The following is a 7,480-nucleotide window of genomic DNA, read 5'->3' as shown; positions in this document are numbered from 1 at the left end:
CACTGACCAGGTAGATACAGACACACTGACACAATCTTGCGTAAAAACGTATTTTAAATTCAGGGAATTTAAAATAGCGGAAGTAGCTCGTCGACTGGTAGCTTGGAGCTCGTCGACTGGAAGCTCCCCACCTCTGTGGGTTAGGTTTGGAGCTCTGGGTAGCTCCCCCAGCTGGGTCTAGACAGGGTCTAGGGAATAAGTAGCTCGTCTACAGAAAGACTGGCAGCTCCCCTTATGATAAGGGTTCCGGTCGCGCGAATAAGGGTGAATGTGAATGTGTGTGTGTGTGTATTGTCTTAATTAACGGAGCAAGCTGAATTTTCACGGTCCACTAAGAGACTGAGCTGCTCCTACTGTGTTTTTCTTTTACTGCTGTTCACTGACGTGCTGGTGATTTGAGAGAACGGTCGAGTTCCGTCTCGTAAAGTTCACACCGCTTTCGGAACTAGTCCGAAAGTCGAAGGGCGTGTGAGCAACCACTCTCGTCTCTAATACCAGCGAAGGTGATAGCAGCTGTATCGTGTATATATTACTTAAACAAAAAATAAGTAAATACATAAATAAGATGGGTGATCTTGTGAAATTAAAACTCACTCCTGCTGACGAGCAGTGGTGAGAAAAGAAAAGTCCAGGCGCCGGACAAAACAGTCTGTAAATTGAGAAAATTAAGAAAACAAAATATAAACAGTCAGAAGAATAGAACTCAACTGCCAGTTTTAGTAAAACCAGAAGACGAGACACTGTGCAGTGCCCACAATCCTTTTAGAAAGCCATGACCCATTCCTGCAGCCGCATCTGCAGCACCACCCATATCAGGAAGAACATAATAATCCCTTATTAAGTGAAAACTAGAGATCACAGTAGTTTGAAGTAGTTTAAAAGGGTTGAAAACAGACCCCACTGAGTAGATATAAATATAAAAAGTACGAAATAAAGATAAACAAAGGGAAAATTACAGTAGAAATTATCTTTAGAGTATTTGAAATTAATAATAGCAAGGATAACAACCTGTAAAGTGATATTATCAATGAAACACAGTTGGCATGATGACCATGCCCACAATGTATAAAATGAATATAAAGCAAATAATTCACACGAAAATATTTTAATAACATAAATAAGGTATATTAAGGCTGTGTCACTGTTCAGCCAAGGACAGTGTGTGAAAAGGTAACTGTCTCCATCCTGGGAAAAGGATGATACTGCAGGTCATCTGAAGCCCTTGATGGATACAAAATAAAATATAAATAATATAATAGAACTGCCTGGTCCGCCATGCAACAGAGAGAACAAATGTGACCGCAGATTGGATGAATTCTAAATTATCTGTTTGCTGAATAAGATGATCCTAACTAACAAATTGGCTTAGTAGTAGTATAGTGGTACACACTAATAAAATATTATAATATGCTATTGCTGTTATATAAGACAAAGAGGACAATATTAACAATGACATAATATTAATATGAAGAGGCACCTTAGTCGGTTATGATGTGAGGTGGATAATTGTTAAACAGTAGTCTGCATCAAGCTTAAGGTTTGCTGACACTCAGTGTAATGACATGTGAGATGAAGACAATACAGAGAATAACTAAACTAATGAAGTGCATAGAGGCACTTGACCAGCTTGAAACCTATCATCCTAGAATGACACATTGCTGAGATATAGAGCACACCTATAATAACAACCAATAAGCAAAACCCTGTAGACAACAGCTAAAACTACAGGATTGAGAAGCTGAATTAAATATGTAGACACTGCTAAGCTGATGAGCATGTTACACATTTTCTTTTATTTCTTTTTTGTTTCTTTTAGAGCAGAAGCTGCTGTAACACACCCAAAGAAAGACTCTAGGTCTGACCAACCGTCTCAGTCGTGGGCAAAAAGATGACAGTCAATAAAATTCTAAAAGATAATTTATTGACGAAAAATATATCAAGAGATAAAAGATAAAACAGTCCAGTGTCCCACTTATGAATTGTATAAAAACACACAGTCCCAAGGCCAGAGCCAGCTATGCCACACGGCCAAGTTGCACTCCACATGTTGCCTTTAACAGGGTTAGAAGTTGTCCTTGGAGACCCACCACCCTGCAAGCATATAGTCAGTGGTCACTCAAGCCTCTGCAACTCTGCTGCCTTTAGGCTGTGGCATATAATAGGCCCTGGACTGCACAGAGAGACAAAACGACGCCTTCAGTATAAAATTCATAGCGCAAAACCCATCCATCCCAAACATATCTGATTTCATCACATTACATACCTGCACAGAGAGACAAAACGACACAGCAGTGTTTGTAGTGTGGGCTATAAGTAGACCAGTGTATCAGTGCAATCAAGTACACCTGCCTCTAATTAGTCCAACCCGATTCCAGCCATTGGCTCACCAAAAATGTGACACACACAAAACCACTCCCAACCCAGTGCAACTTGACACAATAATATGGAGCTGAATTAACACGGGCACATTAGTCTACCATGTTACAAGCTGCATGCTATTAAAAGCCAACATATGCAGACTTCTGCCTTGTTCGGATGGCAGCATTTTTTCTTTTGTGTTCTGACACGTTTATGTTTTTGTTTTTGTTTGATTATTTTGTTGGTTTTGGAAACGAATTTAAACGAACTTGTGACAATACTTGAGAATCACAGTGACACATAGTGATTAGGCATATGATTGAAAAATGCCTAGGTTTAGAGCTGTGAGCTATGAGCTGTGAGCAATGCAAAGTTAAATATATATATGTATAAATGGGAAACAACCCTAACTTCAGAGTTTGAAATGTGTGAGATGCATGAATTGTTTGAAAAACTAGAAATTATTTAAAACTGCCTTAAGTGAAAATGTAGTGTTGCATCTATTCTCCCAAACCAAGGAAAAAAAAAAAAAAAGAAGAAGCATTCTGTAACTTAAAAAATAAGGCTGACGTGTTGACATTAGACTAAAACACTAATCCGCAGGTGGCTATCAGGGACAGAGAGGCGAGCAAAGTCACAAACACCAAGGCTGCAGACAGCCACGCAGAAACAGCAGATAACATAGAGACAACGCCTGCTAGAACCGTGGAGAGGAAGGTCACTTCACACGAGATTGTAGGAGTAGGCCACAGAGAAATAATGCAAAACAGTTTTGAGGCAGCCACTTAAGAACTTACAGTTTTCAAAGGACAAATTAGTTGTAAAGTCAGCTTCAGGCCACACAACTGTACAACAATTAACTGCCCCTTTAGAACTAGTACATACAGAAAGTGGCCGCAAGTGCTTTATTAAATGCATATATGACCCGTCGTGTCCAGTAAATTTGCTAGGTAGAGACGCTCTGACAAAACTTAAGATAGGTGTAATACCAGAAAAGAATGGCATGACTGCTGAGTGCATGCTAAATGACACCCCACCAGAGCCAGATAGCACTAACACAGAAAACAGTAGCCGCGTGTGTCTCTCTCAAGGCTACGGTGTTCCACATTATTACTGGACTCTCGCTTTGCCAGAGCTAAAAGCACTACACGATGTGGCCCGTCAACACACACCCGCCACATCCACTTTCCAGAAACCGACTGAGTATCACAACACTCTGAGATTTAAACAAACTCCAGGCCCAGATCCACCTTATGATCAGCAAGTGTGGAAGCTAGGAGAACAGCATTTGACCTTACAGCACAGGCCGAAATTGTGTAGGTCACGCAGTAACCACAGATAGTAAAATAATAGAAGCAAAACCACTTTCTTCTTCATGTCCTGCACAGAGCGCTGAGCTGATAGCTGTGATACGCGAAAGTGAAATACACAAAGACAAACTAATAAATATACATACAGACAGCCAGTATGTTTTCTCTGCTGTGCATCATTTTGCAAAAAATTTGGCAAAACAGAGGAATGATTAGACCGACCGGAAAACCGGTTCAGCATGCCAGCCTGCTACAACGCCTACTGACTGTAATACATTTACCACAACAACTCGCATTGTGTAAATGTGCAGCACACAAAACTGATGGCACTTTCATTACTATAGGCAATAACTTTGCTGACAGAGCAGCAAAACAGGCGGCACAAACGACAAACATCACATTGATGGCAGTAGACACACATCAGATTCCACTGGATGTGTTGAAAAATGAACAAAAAGCAGCAAGCACAGCCGAGCAGGCAAAATGGCTAAAACACGGTGCAGTTCTGACAAACAACTTAATGATGCGTTATGGCAAGCCAGTGTTGCCAAAATCCCTCCACAAAAGGGCCGCATTTGTCAACGGGGGGACTGACCAGTATTGTCAACTCTCATTTCTACACTGTAAATTCTACACTGTAAATTTTGAAACATCAGCAAAACAATTTGTCAGAACGTGCATGACGTGTCAAAACAATCCACATGGACCTTATTGAGCTAAATGAATGCCAAGGGTAAAAATATGCCCTAGTGGTTATAGATGTATTCTCAAAGTGGCCAGAAATCTACCCAGTGAAAAAGGCAGATACAATTTCAGTGGCAAAATGTATGTCTAAGTTGTAGGAAAATAAAGAGATGATTGTAAATAACGAAGAATGTAATGATGTCTATCAAGTGTCTTGCAGATTACAGCCCGGTGTCTGGGTTCTGATCAAGGTGCTCCAAAGGAAAAACTGGAGCGCACCCAGGTGGGAGGGACCACATCAGGTTCTCCTCACCACGCCCACCGCTTGCAAAATAGCGGAACGACCATCTTGGATCCATCAGAGTCACTGCAGGCGAGTAAGTGAAGCCATCTAAACTCAGCCGACACAGGCTCGCCCAATTGTTGTGATCTCGCCCGGTGGAGGGAACAGCCTTTCTGGCCGGGGGGTCTACTCACGACAGGAGGGTGTGTCCTGTTGTCATGAGGTGGTGGCTCCTAATAACTGCAGCGGCCCTGACCCTGGCCGGGCTCCTCATCTTTGCTTCCGTGAGGGACAACAAGTCACGCTATCTGAAGAGAAGGCAGACACTGTATGACAAAGGAAAGTACACAAAGTTTCCCCATGGCTACGCCACTAACTTCTGGTGGCAGCTTATGAACACTACAGCTAACCTGAATAATAAAACTGACTGCTATGCATGTACCCATATGCCCCTATCCTCACAGACGTCTGGCCTGTGGCCGTACAGCATACCTGAAGATCGCAGTTGGTGCCTGTTGGGCCTGGCAACACATCCAGGCTACGGTACTCTTTGGTCCAAGGCCAACTACAGCATCCCAGCAAAAGCAACCTGGAGGTCATCATGACCCACAAATGTGAACTGTTCCGGACAGACCTACCTACTGACCTGGCCCCAAGTCTCAGACCCACTGCCTGATGTAATTCTACTGAACAAGCTGAACGCAGCGCAACTGCCAGTATGTGTGATGAACAATGGATCGCGGGCAGTGGGGGAGCTGCCCACACACCTATGTAAGTACATATACACTTTCTGCCCACCGAGGAACGAGAGGAAGTGTATGGCCTGTTCAATCAACGACACCTGTGCCAGTAACACGACGCTGATGAGCCTCAACTGTCGCTCCAACTACAGCTACCGAATGCCACTACAAACAAAGACTCAGTACCAGACAGGATGTGCACGGACGGCACCAAGCAGTAAAGGAACCAGAGTTTCGCATCTGAGGAGGAGTGAAATTCTTACAGAGCTTGATCCCCGGCATTGGAGCTGCCGAGGTGCGGGATCACGTGGAGGTCAACCGATATGCTCTGCTACGACACATCAACTTTGACAAAGACCCTGGGACCGGCCTTAGCAGGAGAACAGAAGGCCATCAGAACGATGGTGCTGAAGAACAGACTGACACTAGACCTGCTAACAGCATCACAAGGAGGAGTTTGTAAGCTGATCGGGGAGACATGTTGCACTTTTATCCCTGATGGATACGAAGCTGGAGGAGACATTTATGAAGCTTTGCAGAATTTGACCGTTCTGCAACAATATGTCACTGACCACACATCTGGAGCAGCTACAGCACAAGGCTGGCTGGACTGGCTGTTCGGCGGTCCATGGCTGGCTGCTGTAACAAAACCGTTTGTCCTTCTAGGTTTCATCATGATAGCACTGCTCATATTAGTGTTGTGTGTGTTGCCATGTCTAAGAGTGATGATTTCAAAGATGATAACAACTACAATGACTGCTTATGTTGCCGTGCCTCAAGAAGAACAGCATCCCGTTGCCATTCTGTTAGAGGAACTTGTAATAGCTGCTAATAAATGACGTGGTGATTAAAAATGACTTGTCAAGTGATCATGCACTGATTAACACATTAGTAGTTAATACAGGTACAACATAAGGTTTTCTTATTCTTTTATTTTATTTTATTTTTTGTAGTTTTAGTTTTATTATTTTTCATCATTATTACTTTTATACTTTCTTTTATTGTATTTTCCTTAATTCTTTTATTCTTTTATTTGTTTTATTCTTTTACCACATGATTTACATTTTTTGCTATGCTCACAATTTAAAACTTGCTAAACATACTTAATCAATGACTTTTTCAGATATTGTTGTAACATTTAAAAAGAAGTTAAAACAGGAGGGAATATGTTAGAGGAAAAATGATTCTATGTAACTTTACCTTCTTTTAAATGTACAAGCTGTGTTTAAGATAAGTAGTTTAGAAGTGTCTTTTAGATTTTCCCAGCAAGGACATATTGTTTCAGATTGTTTTATCTTTCTCCCAGCTCTCTGCTGACGAGACTAGCGCCACATATGGAGTTGTTTATTTTATCTGTTTATTATTTTCTTATCCTGTTCTCACTGTCTCTCTGCCTATAAAAAGTGCCAAGCCTCTGTTCATGGTGTGAGTTGTTCTCTGCAGCTCACCCGTGTACACGTTAAAGCATAAAAAGTAACCTTGTCTCATTGTGTCTTTATTTCTCCTGGGTTTTTTACAGAGTTTTCCCCCAACAGTTTGTTTGTGTGTTCGTGTTTGTTCGTGTTTATTTGTATGTTTGTGTGTTCGTGTGTGTGTTTGTGTGTGTGTTTGTGTTTGTGTGTCTTACATGGAAATAAAATAAAGTCAGGGTGTGCTGACTTTATTTTCTTGATCAGTGATAGCAGTCTTATCGTTCTACATATTACAAGCCTGGGTTTGATGTAGTTCACTCAGCACTTCATGCTGTTACAGTCGCTGAACAATGATGCGTTTGAGTGCTTTCTGACACTCTAAAATCACAGCTAGAAAATGAGCCTGGTAACCAGCAGCTCAAAAGAGGTCATCAATAGATACTGTAAGTATTCTCCAGTGATGCTTTATAAAACAGATAAAACATCCACTCTGTTACAATTTCTGGTACATTGGTAGACTTTTACAATTGAAAACCATGATACTGGTGCCTACAGACAGCTATAAAAAATGAAGTGGCTTTAAATTAAGATTTACCAGAGCTTCACAAAGTTTTTCAGAGCCCAGAACTCATTTTAGTTCTTGCAAGAGTGCAAGACTGTAGCAATATGACATCCAATTTATGTGATATTGCT

The 7,480-nt window shown here is 41.6% G+C and overlaps 2 long non-coding RNA genes across 2 annotated transcripts in view; one reads left to right on the top strand and one right to left on the bottom strand.

Annotated features, from left to right (window-relative positions):
• LOC120719350 overlaps positions 1 to 6,911 on the top strand; it is a 7,464-nt gene extending 553 nt beyond the window's left edge. Inside the window, exons 1-3 of the long non-coding RNA XR_005692666.1 lie at positions 1 to 10; positions 4,563 to 5,406; positions 5,528 to 6,911. The exon at positions 1 to 10 is cut by the window's left edge and continues 553 nt beyond it. This is a non-coding gene — a long non-coding RNA (uncharacterized LOC120719350). The remainder of the gene's footprint in view (positions 11 to 4,562; positions 5,407 to 5,527) is intronic.
• On the bottom strand, positions 1,791 to 4,563 carry LOC120719351. Its single transcript, XR_005692667.1, has 2 exons — positions 2,404 to 4,563; positions 1,791 to 2,194 (listed from the first exon to the last, which is right to left on the bottom strand). It is a non-coding gene; the product is annotated as an uncharacterized LOC120719351 (long non-coding RNA).
• Positions 6,912 to 7,480: the final 569 nt, after the last annotated feature.

Source organism: Simochromis diagramma, unplaced genomic scaffold (genome assembly GCF_900408965.1).
Source record: "Simochromis diagramma unplaced genomic scaffold, fSimDia1.1 OVJJ01000313.1, whole genome shotgun sequence".
Taxonomy (NCBI): domain Eukaryota; kingdom Metazoa; phylum Chordata; class Actinopteri; order Cichliformes; family Cichlidae; genus Simochromis; species Simochromis diagramma.
This window is presented reverse-complemented; position numbering and strand designations above follow the sequence as displayed.